Source organism: Pipistrellus kuhlii, unplaced genomic scaffold (genome assembly GCF_014108245.1).
Source record: "Pipistrellus kuhlii isolate mPipKuh1 unplaced genomic scaffold, mPipKuh1.p scaffold_m20_p_46, whole genome shotgun sequence".
Lineage (NCBI taxonomy): Eukaryota > Metazoa > Chordata > Mammalia > Chiroptera > Vespertilionidae > Pipistrellus > Pipistrellus kuhlii.
In genome coordinates, this window is record NW_023425547.1 from 1,084,779 (window position 1) to 1,104,773 (window position 19,995).

Sequence of the window (19,995 nt, forward strand, 5' to 3'; positions counted from 1 at the left end):
AGATCTGTGTCCACAGTCATGACAGACTGAGCCCAGCGGGGCATTCAGAACAGCTGCCTAGACCACACAGTGCTGGGAGGAGAGGAGCTCACAGAGGTGCAGCACTCTCCTCTCTTTCTGGTCTTTGCTTTTATTCGCTGAACCTAGTTCATAGGACCTTTCAGATATGGGCACTCACTCGTGGCTGAGGTGCAAGAGGAGGTACGGACAAGTGGAGTCTAGAGAGAGGCTGGGGACAGGAGAGGTGGCCATGAGATTCATGCTGAGTCATACCTGGTATGCAGGACCCAGGCAGCCATTTTCTCCTGAAGAGATAGATCCTCCCTGCAGTTTCCAGGAAACTAATATTGCCACATCCAGGCTACGCCCTGAGTGTTACAAAAAAGGATACAAAAAAATCTGAATAGCCCCTGAATGTCCACAGGGACTGGCCTAAAGAGAGGCCTTCAGTTTCAGCATCAGGAAACTGAGAAGCCACAGACAGTACAGAAGAGTGTGATCTTAAACCAGCCAAAAGAACAACACTTCACTTCTCACGAGGAACCACTGCTGCCCAAGGAGCAGTGCTTGCACAACTCGACATATAGATCCTTTGGTTAGAACAAAAATGGGTAGACAAAGAAACCTCCAAAGTAAAGAAAAGGAGGAATTGCCAGAAAAGCAGCTATGTGAAATAGAGGCATGCAATATGTCAGAAAGAGAATTATGAATAAGGGTCATACAGTTCATAAACCTTATGGATGAAAAAAATCAACAACTTATACTGCTGCAAATGGTAAGAATTTCTTCTTTTTTATGGCAGCATAGTATTGCATTGTGTAGATGTACCATACTTTTCTGATCCAGTCATCTGCTGATGGGCACCTAGGCTGTTTCCAAATCTTAGCTATTGTAAATTGTGCTGCTATAAACATAGAGGTGCATATATCCTTTCTGATTTGTGTTTCTAGTTTTTAGGGTTTATTCCTAGGAGTGGGATTACTGGGTCAAATAGGAGTTGCATTTTTACTTTTTTGAGAAAAATTCATACTGTTCTTCACAGTGGCTGCACCATTCTGCATTCCCACCAGCAGTGCATGAGGGTTCTTTTTGTCCACATCTTCGTCAAAACTTATCATTTGTTGATTTGTTGATGATAGCTATTCTGGCCAGTGTGAGATGGTACAGCATTGGCGTTTTGATTTTCATCTCTTGGATAATTAGTGACTTTGAGCATGTTTTCATGCGTCTCTTGGCCTTCCTTCTGTCTTGTTTTGAAAATATTCTATTTAGGTCCATTGTCATTTTTTTATTGGATCATTTATCTTCCTTTTATTAAGTTTTCTGTAGATGTTGGAGATCGAAACTTTATTAGTGATAACATTTGCAAATATGTTCTCCCATACAGTGGAATTTCTTCTTGTTTTATTGATTGTTTCCTTTGCTGTGCAAAAGCTTTTATTTTTATATAGCCCCATTATTTTATTTTCTCTTTAGCTTTCATTGCCATAGGAGCAGTATCAATGAAGAAGTTCTTTCAGCATATGTCTGAGATTTTTTTTTTGCCTGTGGATTCCTCCAGTATTTTTATGGTTTCCAATTTTATGATTAAGTCCTTTATCCATTTTGAGTTTATTTTTGTGTATGGTGTAAGTTGGTGGTCTTGTTTCATTATTTTGCATTTATCCGTCCAATTTTCCCAGCACCATTTATTAAAGATAGTATCCTGAATCCATTGTATGTTCATGCCTCCTTTGTCAAATATTAATTGAGCATAGTGGTTTGGGTTGATATCTGGATTCTTTATGCTATTCCATTGGTGTCTATAGAGTTCAAAACCACGCTAATAAGGTTTTTCAAGAATTTCCTAGAAAAGGCTGATAAAATAAACAAGACCTATGAGGATATAAAAAGGGACCAACAAGAAATGATAAGGGATCAACAAGAAATAAAAAATACATTGTCTGAAATAAAAAATATTATACAGAGTCCTTAAAACAGATTGGAAGATCATAAGAATCAAGTCAAAGATTTGAAACATAAAGAGCCAGAGGACACTCCTCCACAGAAGCAAGAAGACAAGAGAATCCAGAAAGTTGAAGATAATGTAACTAATCTTTTTTTTGGTCCTGTTTACTTGTTACTAGTTCATATTTTTAGTCATTCTTTAGAGTTCTATACATTTTTATTTACTTTAAAGAGACAATGTGCTTAGAAACCTATAATTTAGTGTAGTCAGAGTCCTTGTTAAGAAATTTTCAAATACTTAACTAACATATTTGTAAATACATCTGAGGAAAATAATGATGGTTTGTAAATGGCAAACTTAAATGACATGATTATAGACTTCATCAAAAAACAAATTGACAAAGAACTTTGCTTTCCTGTAAGATATAACATTTCAAGATAATAATTTTTTAAATTTAATTTTATTGTTTAAAGTATTACACACAGTACACATATCTCTTTTTCTCCCATTGAACTTCCCCCAGCCTCCCCTACCCTCTGTCGCATGCCCTCATCCCACAAAACAAACATTGGTTGTGCTTATAAGCATGCATACAAGTCCTTTGCTTGATCTCTTTCCATGCTCTCCAACAATCCCTAAACTTAACCTCTGTAATTTGACAGTCTGTTCGGTGCTTAACTGCCTCTATATCCATCTTTTTGTTCATCAGGTTATAATGTTCTTTATTATTCATAAATGAGTGAGATCATGTGGTATTTATCTTTCTCTGGCTGTCTTGTTTCACTTAGCATAATGCTCTCCAGTTCCATCCATGCTGCTGCAAATGGTAAGAGTCCCTTCTTTTTATAGCAGCCTAGTATTGCATCCTATAGATATACTATAGTTTTCTTTTTTTTCTTTTTTAATATATTTTATTGATTTTTTTTTACCAACAAATTGAAAGATAAAAATCATATAGTCATATCAATTGATGCAGAAAAAGCATTTGATAAAATCCAACACCCTTTCCTGATAAAAACTCTTAACAAGGTGGGAGTACAAGGATCATACCTCAAAATAATAAAAGCCATATATGATAAACCCACGGCCAACATTATACTCAATGGGCAAAAACTAAAACCATTCCCTCTAAGAACAGGAACAAGACAGGGATGCCCACTCTCACCACTCCTGTTTGACATAGTACTGGAAGTACTAGCCATTGCAATTAGACAAGAGGAGGAAATAAAAGGCATCCAAATTGGAAAAGAAGAAGTAAAGTTATCCTTATTTGCAGATGACATGATATTGTACATAAAAACCCAAAAGACTCCATTAAAAAACTAATTGACTTAATAAATGAATTTGGCAATGTAGCAGGATACAAAATTAATGCCAAGAAATCCATGGCATTTCTATACACCAACAGTGAAACTATAGAAACAGAGACTAAAAAAGCAATTCCATTTACCATCGCACCAAAAAAATTAAGATACCTAGGAATAAATTTAACTAAGGAAGTAAAGGACCTATATGCAGAAAACTACACGACACTGAAAAAAGAGATAGAGGAAGATGTAAGGAGATGGAAGAACATACCATGTTCATGGATTGGTAGAATCAACATCATCAAAATGTCCATACTTCCTAAAGCAATCTATAGGTTCAATGCCCTCCCCATTAAAATACCAACGGCATATTTCACTGACCTAGGAAGAACTCTCCAAAAGTTCATTTGGAACAATAAAAGACCCCGAATAGCCACAGCAATCCTGAGAAACAAGGGTTAAGTAGGAGGGATCTCAATACCAGACTTCAAACTGTATTACAAAGCCACTGTTCTCAAAACAGCCTGGTACTGGCACAAGAACAGACATATAGATCAATGGAATAGAATTGAGAACCCAGATATCAACCCAAATCACTATGCTCAATTAATATTTGACAACGGAGGCATGAATATACAATGGAGTCAAGACAGTTTCTTCAATAAATGGTGTTGGGAAAATTGGGCAGACACATGCAAAAGAATGAAACTAGATCACCAACTTACACCATACACAAAAATAAACTCAAAATGGATGCAGGACTTAAACATCATACGGGAAACCATAAAAATACTAGAAGCATCCACAGGCAGCAAAATCTCAGACGTATGCCAAAAGAACTTCTTCACTGATACTGCCCCTAGGGCAATGGAAACTAAAGAGAAAATAAACAAATGGGACTACATCAAAATAAAAACCTTTTTTACAGCAAAAGAAACCATCAACAAAACAACAAGAAAGCCCACGGTGTGGGAGAACATATTTGCTAATAACACCACTGATAAAGGTTTAATCTCCAACATCTACAGACAGCTGATACAACTAAATAAAAGGAAGGTGAATGATCCAATTAAGAAATGGGCAATGGACCTAAATATAATATTTTCAAAAGAAGACAGAAGGAAGGCCAAAAGGCACATGAAAACATGCTCAAAGTCACTAATTATTCGAGAGATGCAAATCAAAACAACAATGCGGTACCATCTCACACCTGTCAGAATGGCTAACATCAACAAATCAACAAAAGACAAGTGTTGGCGAGGTTGCAGAGAAAAAGGAACCCTCCTGCACTGCTGGTGGGAATGCAGACTGGTGCAACCACTGTGGAGAACAGTGTGGAATTTCCTCAAAAAACTGAAAATGGAACTCCCATTTGATCCAGTAATCCCACTCCTAGGAATATATCCCAAGAAACTAGAAACACCAATCAGAAAGGATATATGCACCCCTATGTTCATAGCAGCACAATCTACAATAGCCAGAATTTGGAAACAGCCTAGGTGCCCGTCAGCAGATGATTGGATCCAAAAACCATGGTATATCTACACAATGGAATACTATGCTGCCATAAAAAAGAAGGAATTCTCATCATTTGCAGCAACCTGGATGGAATTGGAGAACATCATGCTGAGTGAAATAAGCCAGTCAATGAAAGAGAAACACCACATGACCTCACTCATTTGTGGATAATAAAGATCATTATAAACTGATGAACCAAAAGATAGATACAGAGACAGTAAAGCAACAAGCAGATTGTCAAATTTCAGTGGGGAGGGGAGGAGGATCTGGGGGAGATAATAGATCAACTGAAGGACTTTTATACATGCATATAAGTACAACCAATGGACATAAAGCTCTGGGGAGGGAGGGGATGGGTGGGAGGGAGGGAGGGGGGAAAATAAAATAAAATTAAAATTAAAAAAAAGAAAAAAAAAAGAAAATGCTCATATTATGTTTGACACATTGCATGCAGTATGATTTCAAAAATAAGCACCATGAATTATTGTAAAAAAAAAAAAAAAGATTCTTACTTTGTCGTTGTTGTTCGCTAATTTAATTATAATGTGCCTTGGCGTCTTTCTTCTGGGATTTATTTTGCTTGGGGCTCTGCGAGCATCTTGGATTTGTGTGGGTTTTTGTCTTCTCTATCTCAGGAAAGTTTTCTGTCATTATGTCTTGAAATACTTTTTCCATGTCTACCTCAGTTTCCTTTCCTTCTGGAACCCCTATTATTCGAATATTATTTTGTTTTGTATTGTCCCAAAGCTCCCGTAGGCTCTCTTCCTGCTTTTTAATCTTTTTTTCTAGAAGCTGCTCTAATTGGGTATTTTTTTCCATCTTGTCTTCTAGCTCACTGATGCGGTCCTCTGCTTCATCTAGTCTACTCTTGATGCTTTCTATTGAGTTCTTCATGGTAGTGATGTCATTTTTCATTTCTTCTTGGATCTTCTTCAGTTCCTCTTGGTTCTTCTTCAATTCCTCTTGGTTCTTCTTCAATTCCTCATGGTTCTTCCTCATTTCTTCTTGGTTATTGTCAAATTTCTCTTCCATTCTTTTTAGCCATCCTATGATCATTATTCTGAATTCTTGCTCTGGTAGGCTGCTTGCCTCTGACTCCTTTACTTCCTTTTCTGGTGATGCCTGCTTTTCTTTTATGTGCGGGCTATTTCTTTGTCTCCCCATGGCCTCTCTTTTCAGGATGTCTGGTTATGTGGTGTTTTTTCTCCTGCGTTGATTTAAAGGTACAAACTACAACACTAACAGGTACAACACAAGAGGCACTTAACAGGAATGTATTTACAATATTAATAACCTCCCACAAAGGTGACCACTAGAGAAAGGCAAATTGGGGGATAGGAGAGAAGAAAGAAAGGTAAAAATAAAATAAAGAAAAATTTAAAAATAATAATAAATAAAATATGTAAATAAAATAAAAAAGAGGGATAAAGAGATAGAAAACGAAGGAAAAATGTAATGACAAAATGAAGTTGGAAAATGGAAAAAAAGAAGAGAGAGAGAGAGAGAGAGAGAGAGACAGAGAGAGAGGCAAGAAGGAAACTAAAAGAGAAATGGGAGACAAACTATATATTTGTGGAGAAAATTGCCGTAGAACAACCACTGAACCCAGCCAATGCCAGTAACAATACTTGGAGATCAATACAAACTACAATATCCACTATTATTAAGTAAGACTATGATATACAGAAGTAAAAGAAACAAACAAAAACAGAGGATTTTTTTAAAAAAATACAAAGCAACAATAACAACACAGGAATAAGCATAACAATTTCACTAAAAAGCATAAAAATTCACAATAATCAACCTTCACACAAGCAATGAGAAAAGGATAGAGAGGAGAACCGTTTTTTGTTTGTTTGTTTTTGTTTGTTTTAACTAGTTAATATAGTGCAGAGAGTGGTATTTATACACTTGGATCAGGGGTTGGAACTTAGGTCTATAATTATAGTGAGAGCTTTAGCAGGGGGTATAGAGAAAGAATAGAGGAAAAACTAAAGCAGGAAAGGGATAGGATAAATCGGAGACTAAAAGGGTAAAGTTTAGTATGAGAGTGATGTTGTAAAGGTCAAGTTGAGATAGGGTTGAATGATGATATAGAAGAGATTAAAATAGAATGAAGGTTACTCCCAATGTAAAATAAAGAAAAAATAAGATGGTACTGGAGAGGAAAAAAAAAAAAAGAAAGAAAGAAAAGAAAAAAAAATTGCAAAATAGCAGTAGTAATAGTGATGATAGAGATTGAAAAATGTAATAATTAAAAAGGTAAAATCAAGTAAGGAAAAAAGAAAAAAATTTGTTTCTTAAGTAAAAGATGTAAAAAATGAAAATTAAATAAAAGATGTAAAAAATGAAAGTAAGATAAAGAATAGTAAAATTAGCATAAAAATGTCCAGTAGTGGTCATTCACTTCCTCTGTTATTGTATTTGGCACGCCTAATTCTCAGAGCAGACAGTCTTGCAGTTCCCAGCATTCCACTGCACCTCAGTTTTGTAAGGTAATCCTTAATTTTAAGTAGGCTATATCTTAGTTATTTGTGTCCATTTATTTTTGATTAATAAAAAGAAAAGAAAAGAAAAGAAAAAAAAAAGGCAGTTTGTATTTCAACTCTTAGGTGTCAGTGTTTCCGGTTTGACCTCCCAGTCCTTTTGGTTGCTCTGGCCTTCTTTCTCTATGGTTCTAGCTGGCAGGGAACCTGCTGGCTCCCAGACTATCTCTAAAGCTCCGATCCCTTGTTTCCAGGAAGTCAATTTCCCCTTTCAATTTCCCCAGATATGCCCAACTGGGCAGTCTTTCCCTAGTTTTCAGAAGCAAGGGGGTGAAGGGGATCAGGTGCCAAGTTGTCCAGATGTTCTGCCCTTGTCAGGACAGCTGCGATTCTTAACAATCTGTCCCGTGTCCCCTGGCGTTTTTAAAAAAGTACCAGATTATGCCAAACCCAGCACTGGGTGTCCCGGGCAGAATTCTTGCTGCAGCCTTCCTTGGGCGCAGCTTAGCGCAGGTGGCAGCACTGCGCTCCAGGGGCCTTGCTGGAGCTCATTGGCTACCATCACTGCTTGCGCCGCGGGACCCAGATCCCTCAAGTTTTCTCTGCAAACTCTCACCTTTCCGTGGGTGACTGAAGAACTCCCTTGAAACCAAGTGTTTGCGCCTATTGGGCAGCCTCAGCTGCTCGATGGACCTCCCCACTGTGGGTTTATCCAGACCTCAGAGAAGCACCTCCTTTCCTGGTAAGATGGCGCAGCCTTCCCTCCAAGCCCGGAGCTCAGGGAGAGCCGCTGCGGAGGCCACAGTGCTGGCCGGTTGGTCAGGAAATCCTGTCCAGCGGACCTTTCCTTACCTTCCTTTAGATTTCCGCTGTCCCTCAGCTGCCAATCAACTTTCCCTGAGCGACTCAGACGCTGCTTTTTTCTGTTCTGGGACCGGAGTCAGAACAAGTCCGTTTGTTCGGTTGCCATCTTCAAGCTCCGCCCTTTTGTCCTATACTATAGTTTTCTAATCCACTCATATGCTGATGAGCTTTTAGACTGTTTCCAAATCTTAGCTATGGTGAACTGTGCTGCTATGAACATAGGGGTGCGTATATCCTTTCTGATTTGTGTTTCTAATTTCTTGGGATATATTTCTAAAAGTGGGATTAGTGGGTCAAATGGGAGTTCCATTTTTAGTTTTTTGAAGAAAATCCATACTGTTCTCCACAGTGGCTGAACCAGTATGCATTCCCATCAGCAGTGCAGGAAGGTTCCTTTTCCTCCACATCCTCGCCAGCATTTATCATTTGTTGATTTATTAATGATAGCCATTCTGATAGGTGTGAGATGGTATCACATTAAGTGAATATGTTTTGATATGATTCTTGGCCTTCCTTCTGTCTTCTTTCAAAAAGATTCTATGTAGGTCCATTACCCCCCCCCCCTCTTTTTTTTTTTTTTTTACTAAATCATTTATCTTCCCTTTATTAAGTTGTATGAGTTCTCTGTAAATGTTGGAAATTAAACCTTTATTAGTGATAACATTTTCAAATATGTTCCTCCATACAGTGGGATTTCTTGTTTTTTATTTATTTATTTATTTATTTAAATAAATCTTTATTGTTCATATTATTACAAATGTTCCTCATTCCCCCCCCCCCATTGCTCTCCTCCACCAGGTTCCCACCCCACCCTCTGTCCTTTACCCACCCCCCATTGTCCTCATGCATAGGTGCCCAGTTTATGTTCAGTCTCTTGCCACACCCCCCTCTCCCCTTTTCCCCCAAGAATCGTCAGTCCACTCCCCTTCCATACCTCTGATTCTATTATATTCAACAGTTAATATTGTTCATCAGATTTTTTTTAATTCCCTTGTTTTTTAGATTCACTTGTTGATAGTTACGTATTTGTTGTTCATAGCTTTTATCTTTATTTACTTTCTCTTTTGAAAGAACCCCCTTTAGCAATTCATATAATTCTGGTTTGGTGGTGATGAACTCCTTTAGCTTTTTTTTTTTTTTATTAGTGAAGCTCTTTATCTGGCCTTAGATTCTGAGTGATAGCTTTGCTGGGTAGATTATTTTTGGCTGTAGGGTCTTGCTATTCATCACCTTGAATATTTCTTGCCATTCCCGTCTGGCCTGCATGGTTTCTGTTGAGAAATCAGCTGACAATTGTATGGGTGCTCCTTTATAGGTAACTACCTTCTTTGCTCTTGCTGCTTTTAATATTCTCTCTTTGTCTTTTGCTCTTGGAATTTTAATTATGATGTGTCTTGGTGTGGTCTTCTTTGGATTCCTTTTGTTTGGAGTTCTGTGTGCTTCCTGGACTTGTAAGTCTAATTCCTTCACCAGGTGGGGAAGTTTTCTGTCACTATTTCTTTCAGTATGTTTTCGATATCTTGCTCTCTCTCATCTTCTGGGACCCCCATAATTCTGATGTTGGTTCGCTTGAAGTTGTCCCAGAGGTTTCTTACATTATCTTCAACTTTCTGGATTCTCTTGCCTTCTTGCTTCTGCGGAGGAGTGTCTTCTGGCTCTTTATGTTCTAAATCTTTGACTTGATTCTTGTGATCTTCCAGTCTGTTTTTAGGACTCTGTATAATGTTTTTTATTTCAGACAATGTATTATTTATTTCTTGTTGATCCCTTATTATTTCTTGTTGATCCCTTATTATTTCTTGTTGATCCCTTTTCATCTCCTCATAGGTCTTGTCGACCTTTTCTAGGAAATTCTTGAAAAACCTTATAAGCGTGGTTTTAAACTCTATATCCAGTTGCTTCTTGTCCTCCATTTCTTTTGTTTGTGATCTGTTTCCCTTTCTAGTCATTTTCACAGCTTCCCTGAGTTGGTAGGGTGGCTTTGTGTGCTAAGGTGTCCTATATGTTCAGTGTGTCAGTCTTCCAGTTACCTGAGGTGGACAGTCTTGGTGTAGCTCTTTGTGGGCTGTGTGTGCAGTCTTGTTGTTAAGGCTTGCTTGTTGTTGGTATCACTGGGAAGTGTTGATCTCCAAGCCAATTGGTATGAGGATCAGAAGTGTCTCAGCTAGGAGGGTTTCTGTATTCCACTTAGATGGGCGGAGTCTCGGGGTGGCACAGCCAAGCTTTGTTGAATCCCGCACAATTGGTTGCAGGTGCGCACACCTCTTTGGTATAGGCGCAGACAAGCTTTAGATTTCTGTCTGCCCCTCCCTAGGAGAGTCCTATTGGCAGGAACGAGGAACCTAGCCACTGGAAGGGCCTCTGTGCTCCGCTTGGATGGGGCGTAGTCTTGGGTGGTGCAGACAAGCTTTATTCAGCCCCTCCCTACGAGGGTCTGGTTTCTGAGTCCCACAGTAATGGCCACTGGCTTCACACACCTCCAAGAGATCTCTGCCCACTGCCCGACAGTTTGGCCTCTCCCTGTCTGGGGCTGTCTATCAGAGCAATAGGGTGGGTTTTTTTTCCTCCTGAACAAGAAAGCCAGCCATGCATTAGCTGTCCGCCCACTCTGTGCACTGGGAGTAAGCCAACAGTGAACTCAGCCTGTCCTCTCTGTGTTCTGCAAGCCGGCCGGCAGCAAAGTCAGTGGCCGCCTTTTCACGCACATAGTTTTCCATACCTTCACAGTTCCCGAGGTTCAGCACGCCTTTTCTTTCCTTCCCAGATGGTAGAGCCTCCCCTCAGCCAGCCGTCCGGCGCCTCAGGGTGATGTTTCCCTTGTTTTTCAGTTAGAAATTCAAACTTGTTGTGGTGGGCTGCATTCGGGTGTCTGCCCTATGCCGCCATCTTGTTGAGTCCTGTTTTTCTTTTTTATTGTGTCTTTTGCTATGCAAAAGTTTTTTATTTTGATGTAGTCACATTTGTTTATTTCCTCTTTAGTTTCCATTTCCCTACAAGAAGTATTGGTGAAAAAATTGCTTTGGCATATGTCTGAGATTTCTCTGCCTGTGGATTTCTCTAGTATTTTTATGGTTTCTGGTCATCTTTAAGTCCTTTATCTGTTTTGGGTTTATTCTTGTGTATGAAGTAAGTTGGTGGACTAGTTTCATTTTTTTGCATGTATCTGTCCAATTTTTCCAACACCATTTATTAAAGAGACTGTCTTTTAAAATATATATATATTTATTGACTTTTTACAGAAAGGAAGGGAGAGAGATAGTTAGAAACATGGATGAGAGAGAAACATCAATCAGTTGCCTCCTGTACACTCCCCAGTTAGGATGCGCCCACAACCATGGTACATGCCCTTGACCAGAATCAAACCTGGGACCCTCCAGTCCACAGGTTGACGCTCTATCCACTGAGCCAAACTGGTTTTGGTTAAGAGACTGTCTTGATTCAATTGTATATTCATGCCTCCTTTGTCAAATATTAATTGAGCATAGTGGTTTGAGTCGATATCTGGGTTCTCTAATCCAGCGTTTTTCAACCGCTGTTCCACGGCACACTAGTGTGCCGCGAGATGTTGCCTGGTGTGCCGTAGGTGCAGACAAGACAAGAATTTTATAATTTTTCACTATTTTGTTTACTTAACATTTCATAATAAAGTAATTATAAAATACTTTCTTTGTGTTTATTTGATTCCTATTCAAGAGAATTACTTTATATATAGTCAATATAGGCACAGAGTTAATTTTTTTAACATTTTCTAATGGTGGTGTGCCTCGTGGTTTTTTTCATGAAACAAGTGTGCCTTTGCCCAAAAAAGGTTGAAAAACACTGCTCTAATCTACTTCATTGTTCTATATGTCTGTTCTTATGCCAGTACCAGGATGTTTTGAGAACAGTGGCTTTGTAATACAACTTGAAATCTGGTATTAAGATCCCTCCTACTTTACTCTTCTTTCTCAGGATTGCTATAGCTATTCAGGGCCTTTTATTGTTCCAACTGAATTTTTGGAGAGTTCTTTCTAGGTCAGTGAAATATGCTATTGGTATTTTAATGGGGAGTGCATTGAACATATAAATTGCTTTGGGAAGTATGGACATTTTAATGATGTTGATTCTATCAATCCATGAACATGGTATGTTCTTCCATCTGTTTACATCTTCCTCTATCTCTTTTTTTCAGTGTCGTGTAGTTTTCCGAGTATAGGTCTTTTACCTCCTTAGTTAAGTTTATTCCTAGGTATCTTAATTCTTTTGGTACGATGGTAAATGGAATTGCTTTTTTTAGTCTCTGTTTCTGTAAGTTCACTATTGGTGTATAGAAATGCCATAGATTTCTTGGCATTGATTTTGTATCCTGCTACATTGCCAAATTCATTTATTAAGTCTAATAGTTGTTTGTTTGTTTTTTTTTAGGAAATCTTTATGGTTTTCTATGTACAGTATCATGTTATTTGTGAATAAGGACAGTTTTACTTCCTTCCCCCCCTCCCCAATTTTGATGCCTTTTATTTCTTCTTCTTGTCTAATTGCAATGGCTAATATTTCCAGTACAATGTCAAACAGGAGTGGAGAGATGGTTTCACATTGAATTCAGGGAGAAAAATTACATAGTCATATCAATTGATGCAGAAAAAGCATTTGTCAAAATCCAACATCCATATCTTGTTCCTGTTCTTAGGGGAAATGGTTTTAAGTTTGCCCATTGAGTATGATGTTGGATTTTGGCAAATGGTTGTGTTTTTTTGGGGTTTTTTTTTTTTTTTTTTTTTTTTTTTTGCATCAATTGATATGACTGTGTAATATTTCTCCCTCAATTCAATTAGGTGATATATCACACTTTTTGATTTGTGGATATTGTACCATGCTTGCATCCCTGAGATAAATCCTACTTGGTCATGGTATATGATCTTTCTGTTGTACTGCTGAATCCAATTTCCTACAATTTTGTTGAGGATTTTGGCATATGTTCATAACGGATATTGGCCTATAATTCTCTTTCATTGTGATGTCTTTATCTGGTTTTGGTATTAGGGTGATGCTGGCTTCATAGAAGGAGTTTGGAAGTGTTCCTTCCTCTTGAATTTTTTGTAATTGTCTGAGGAGGATAGGTTTTAGTTTTTCCTTGAATATTTGGTAAAACTCCGCTGTGAAGCCTTCTGTCTCCAGGCTTTTGTTCACTGGGAGCATTTTGATGACTGCTTCAATTTCTTTCATACTCATTGGCCTATTGAGATGTTTAGATTCTTCTTGATTGGGTTTTGGGAGGTTATATTTTTTCTAGGAATATGTCCATTTCCTCCAGGTTGTCCAGTTTGTTGGAATAGAGTTGTTCATAGTATTTTTTTAACAATCCTTTTTATTTCTTTGGGGTCAGTTGTTATTTCTCCTCTTTCATTTCTGATTTTGTTTATGGGTCCTCTTTCTTTGCTTTGTGGTGAGCCTGGCTAGTGGTTCGTCAAACTTGCTTATCCTTTCAAAGAGCCAGCTCTTGATTTCATTGATCTTTTGTATTGTTTGTTTTGTCTCTATTTCGTTTATTATGCTCTGATCATTATGATTTCCTTCCTTTTACTTTCACTGAGATTTTCTTGCTGCTCTTTTTCTAACTCTTTGAGTTGTAGGGTTAGGTAACTTATTACCATTGTTTCTTGTTTTTTGCAGTAGGCTTGTAGAGCTATGAATTTCCCTCTCAAGTCTGCTTTTGCTGTGTCCCATAGATTTTCGATTGTTGTGTTTTCATTTTCATTTGTTGCCATGATGCTTTTTATTTCTTCTTTGATATCTCTGATAACCCAGTCATTGTTAATAGCATGCTATTGTATTTAGTCTCTATTTGATTTTTTTTATTTTTTAAAATGTAGTTGATTTCCACTATTATGCCATTGTGATCTGAGAAGATGCTTGATATGATTTCAATTCTTCTTGAATTTGAAAAGACCTTGACTGTAACCCAATATATTTGTCTATCTTTGAAGATGACCCATATGCACTTGAGAAGAATGTATATTCTGTGGCTTTGGGGTGAAATGTTCTGAAGATGTCAACTAATTCCATCTGATCTAGTGAGACATTTAGGATTGATGTTACTTTACTGATTTTTTGTTTAGAGGATTTGTGCAATGGTGATAGTGGAGTATTAAAGTCTCCTACTACAATATGATTGTATTGCTGTAAATCTCTCCCTTGATATCCTCCAGGAGTTTTTCTTATATATTTGGGTGCTCCTGTATTGGCTCCGTATATGTTTACCAGAGTTATTTCTTCTTGTGCATTGCTCCCTTTAATATTCTGAGGTGACTTTCCTTACCTTTTGTTATGTCCTCAACTTTGAGAACTAATCAGATATAAGTATTGCTACCCCAGCTTTTGTTTTTTCCATTTCCATTCGCCCAAAAAAACTTTTTCCATCCCTTCACCCTCAGTGTGTGTGTATCTTTTTTTCTGAGGTGGGTTTTCTGTAGACATGTTTTCTTATCCAGGCAGTGACCCTATGTCTTTTGATTGGGGCATTTAATCCATTTACATTTAAAGTTATTAGTTATAAGTATTTGTTTGTCACCATTTTTATTCTTTACCCCTGTGTTAATTTTTTGCTTCCTATTTCTCCTTTTTTGTAGCAGACCCTTTAGAATTTCTTGAATTGCTGGTTTGGTGATAATAATTTTTTTTTAATTTTTTTGTGTGAAGCTCCTGAATTCACCCTCAATTTTGATTGATACCCTTGCTGGGTACAGTATTCTTGGATTCAGACCCTTCCTTTGCATGACTTCGTATATTTCATTCCATTCCCTTCTTTCCTGATGTGTTTCTGTTGAGAAATCATCCACTAGTCTAATGGGACTCATTTATATGTAATTTTATGTCTCTCTCTGGCCACTTTTAAGATTCTTAGTTTGTCATAGTTGTTTGACAATTTAATTATACTAAGCCTTGGCATCATTCTTTTGGGGTTCATTTTGTTTAGGACTCTGTGAGCTTCTTGGATTTGTGTGAGTTTCCCCCCCCCCCCCCTATATCAGGGAAGTTTTCTGTCATTATTTTTTTCAAACAGGTTTTCTATTCCTTGCTCAGTTTCCTCTCCTTTTGGCACCCCTATTATGCAGATGTTGTTTCTTCTTGTATTGACTCAAAGTTCCCTTAGCCTCTCCTCCTGCTTTTTAATTTTTTTTCTAGAAGCTACTCTGCTTTGGTATTTTTTCCTACCTAGTATTCTAGCTCACTAATGCAGTTCTCTGCTTCTTCTAATCTACTGTAGATGGTTTCTATTGAGTCCTTTATAGCAGCAATGTCATTTTTCAATTCTTGGTTCTTCTTCATTTCCTGTTGGCTCTTACACATATTGTTGAATTTGTCTTCCATTCTTTTCAGTAACCTTATGACCATTTCTCTGAATTATTTCTCTGAAAGGTTGCTTGCCTCCATATAGTTTACTTCCTTTTCTCGCGATGCCTGCTTTTCTTTCATATGCGGGCTGTTTCTTTGTTTCCCCATGATCTCTCTTCTCTGGGTATCTGGTTATGTAGTTCTCTCTTCTTTCTGTGAGGACATGCAAAGCTCCTCTGGATCTGTGTTTTCACATCAGTTGGGGACCACTGTTCCCTGGTTTGCAGCCATTTGCTGGTTGCCATTGTTTTACACTCCCAGGATTTTCAGGTTTCCAACAACATCCACTCTTCCCTTCAAGATTGCATGGTTTCTGCATCAGAACTTGTCGCTCTGTGATGGATTACAGCTTCAGTGGAGGCTGTCTGATCAGGGGAACCCCATCTGGCATCCTCCACTGTCCCCTGGAGTATAACTGTTCCTCAACTCACAAACAAATATGGGACCACACACTCTTCATTCTCTCACTCATGCACTATCTTGATGTCTGTTTTCCTGTCGTCAGCAATCTTCCTCCTTCAAGATAACAATTTTTCTTGGTAAATAATAATTATTATGCAGTGACATAAAAGAACAGTATATAATTTATATTCTTAGATCCAATGTCGACTTTTGATGTATATAAAGAAGACACAATATGCAAGATTTTGAAACATTGCAAATGGCTCTTTCGAAATATGTATTGAGCATTGGAAACAATTCATAAATACCCCAATGTCTGGATTATAAACGTTTGGATTATTACTGCCAAATGCCTCCTATAGGGAACTAAAACTCCAGGTTTGTCCAGTGTCACTGACAAGATACCAGTTACTCCTGTGAATTTTCTGTCTGAATTTGGCTCTGAATCTTGATAAGTTTCTTCCTAGAGAAGATGGACATTTCTAGAATATTCATCTTAATTAAAGTATATGTATACTCATATTTGGCAAAGTTTCCCATGTGATTTTCAAGTGTATTAAATAGGCCTAATTAGTTTAAAAATTTAGAAGAGAGAATGAATCTTTGAGGTATTTCAGGGCCCATTGGAATAGTTCAAAGTCATTTCTTTGTTAAAAAATATTTTTAAATTTAAACTTAGGTGAGGTTCTCATATATACTTAACCAAAGTATTATATTATAAATATTTTGTAAATCTAGGTGAAACAAATGTATAGCTTTATGGTAATAACTTTAATCTTAAACCAATTTTTAACATTAAATATTTTGTCTAGAGCATAGGATTCTATGTAACTTATATAAGTATTTAATTTCTATAGGCCAATAACAGAAATATACCCTAGTGGTGCCATCTGGAGGCAGAAAACATATTGCATTTAACATATGATTTAAAGATCAAACACACGATTTAAATTGTAAATTTTTGTAGAGAAGACATGAGATTTTTCCTTTGCTTTTGATGACCTTTAAGAAGGCTAGAACAGGAGAGACAAGTTCCTCAATACCAAACAGGAAGACCTGTTGAAACTTTCAATGATAGTATCAGGGACTGTTCAAGAATAGTGGAAATAACGTCTAGGCTCCAATTTAAGGACTTAAGCAACAGGAGAGAGCCTGGGTGGGATTGTTTTGGGTTATTGAAAAGTCAGAAACCCCAGTAACATAAGATGTGACATGATGAGAGAGGGTTGCTAGAAATACTAGGAGATAAGGGGTCCTGATTCACTGAACCCTGTCGCCCAGGTGTTGCATGGGGACAGTGGCATGGCTGGGTCACCCCGTCTTCAGAGGGAAGGTTTAACTTTCATTTCTGCATTGATGGGATGCGTCTTGATTAAGGACTTAGTGCATAGCTGGACAGGTAGGTTTATCCCACCTTGATAAGAGCAAGAGAAAGTGTAGTGAAATCAACCCTATGTCCACCAGAGATAAATTAGGTGGAGGATGGGGTCTTTCTTTAAACTTAAAATTTTACAAACATTTTGCCTACTTAGAAATAACCATAATTTGAATAACGGAATTTCAATTCTTTTCCTATAAAAATATATCTTTACATTATATGCCTTTTATCATTAAATTCATATAATTTTCCAATTTAGTTTGAATTTTTAATTCTTAGAAACCCTTTTTCCAATGAAAACCAAAAGGTGAACAATCAGCATTTCTTAGATTGACATTTATGAACACACTTTAAACATATTCTTACTTTCAAGAAACCCATTTTCAACAAAACATACGACATTACATCAATAGTTCCAATTTTACTTTGTAGATTTTCTGTAATAAAACTAAAGTTAAGTGAACTTAAAAGTGTCTGACAATCAATGTTTATGTATTTCATGTTAGTTTATTTATTTTTATTTTTTACTTCATGTTATTTTAAAGTATCTAGATGTTTATCATTTAACCCCACAATGTTCCAAAGTTTTTAAGTTACCAAAGACTTGGGAAAATTATGTATAGGCATATGAGGCTGGAGAAAAGGCAGGAGAGAGTGGGAGCAGGCCACACAGCCTCTTCCTTGGTCCTCAGTTGCTTGGATATAAAACTGCCACATTCTTTCCTTTGAGATAATATGTTAAGGCTTGGGGGATGATGAGTTCTAAATCTGCTAGTAGCAGGACTGTTAAGTAAGCATTTGCAGTTTTGTAGTGAAAAGGGGGTTAAAAGGCAGCTGCTTGCTCTTTGGGAGAGAGTGATAAGGCTAAATTAGGAGTTCCTCATAGTTTTAGAGGCCTGGAGGTGAAGGCATAAACGATACAACAGGAGAAGCAGAGTTGCGGTGGCGGTGGAGCTCAAAGAAGGCCTGAACACAGGGAATATTAGAACATTTGCCTAGGTGGCAGCAGTTTAAGTCCAATTGGAGAATGGTGTTATAATTAAGGGTGCCATTCTGGGGCAATATTTCTTTTATTGATTTTTTTAATATATATATATGGAGAGGAAGAGAGAGAGAGAGAGAAGGGAGAGAGAGATCTAGAAACATCGATGAGAGAGAAACATCAATCAGCTGACTCCTGAACTACAGGGGATGTTCCCACAACCAAGGTACATGCCCTTGACTGGAATCAAACTGGGACCCTTCAGTCCGCAGGCTGACGCTCTATCCACTGAGCCAAACTGGTCAGGGCAATGAGCCAGATCTCTTGATTGTCTAATTTATATTGTTGCCATGCTGCATTGCAATAGAAAATGAGGCATTTGGGTCTAATTTCATCTCATAACTTGAGAGTCTTAAGATTCTTCAAGAGGCAAGCCAGAGGTGAGTCCTGGGGAGGGGCTGAGGTTGAGTTGCTTAGTGTTATTATTTAAAGGGCATTTGCAGGGAGGAAGAGTTGTGAACATAGTGAGAGGGAGAAACCCAGGACCAGCATTTTGACCTAGCTGCTGCTCCCCTTGCGTGTTCTGAGAACTATTTTAAGAGGCGTCCCCCAATAGAATGGTTCAGTGTAGGCAACCCAGTCCCTGGGTGGCTAAGGATAAGTGGGAGCGTCCTCGCTACTAATATAGGCTGGTCGGACGCAGCGCTGGGATTTTCCGGTAAAATGTGTCATGACCAGCCAGGCTATCTCCCCCTTGAAAATGGCAGAATTAACAATTCTGAGACTCATAGTCCCAAAACAAAATCCTACAGGGTAGGGTGTTTGGGGCAGGGGTTTGGGAGGGTGTGTGCTTTTCATAGTGTGCCTCAGTTACTTGGACATTTGCATGCAACCAGTGGGCTGCTTATTGCAATCTTGCCCGTTCCAAGACCTGTTTATCCTGTCATGGGAGACTTCTAGCGGTAGCTGCCCTAGAGGCTTTTAAATGGGCTTCATCATTTTATGTAAGAGTTGGAGTTTCATCCTTATATGCAGTTACTGGTTGGAAATGTTTGTCGTCAGGAGGGCTGAGTCAGTGGGTTTAGAATGTGTATGGAATGCAAGTATTCAATCAGGTGTCTTTAAGACAGTTCAATTTCTTACATGGTCTGACTCCTGTTGTCCAGCAAACTTTTACTGGTTTTTGTCTCATGTGGCCGGAAGCTTACAAATGGCTATTAAGGATTGTATTGCCATATAGTCCTAATAGTGGGGATAAAGGCAGAAATTGAAATGATGCAGCTGCAAGCCAAGAGCACCAGGATTTATAGGCATTATCAGAATTTAAGAAGTGATAAGGATTATACTGAGTCTCAGATAGAGCATGACCCTGCTGACACATTTATTTTAGACTTCTATTCTCCAAAAAGGTGAGAAAATAAATTTCTATTGTTTAGAGCTATCCAGTTTGAGGTACTTTGTTATAGCATCCCTACGAAACTAATACAGTCACATCTTGCTTGTTCCATTAATGAAGCAAAGTTGTCCAGAAGCAAGTCTATGCAGTAGCAGTGTAAGTCCCCATGCATAGGGCTATAGTTTGAAAGCACTCCATGAAGCACCTCAGCAAAATTTCAGACTTTCCTGGAGTATTGTAAAAAAGTTCTTACATGGGTAATACCAGCTGATAAAAAGACATATGGATTTTTAACCATTTCTGGTCTTCCAGGTAGTACTGGATAACTTCTAAGAGGCAT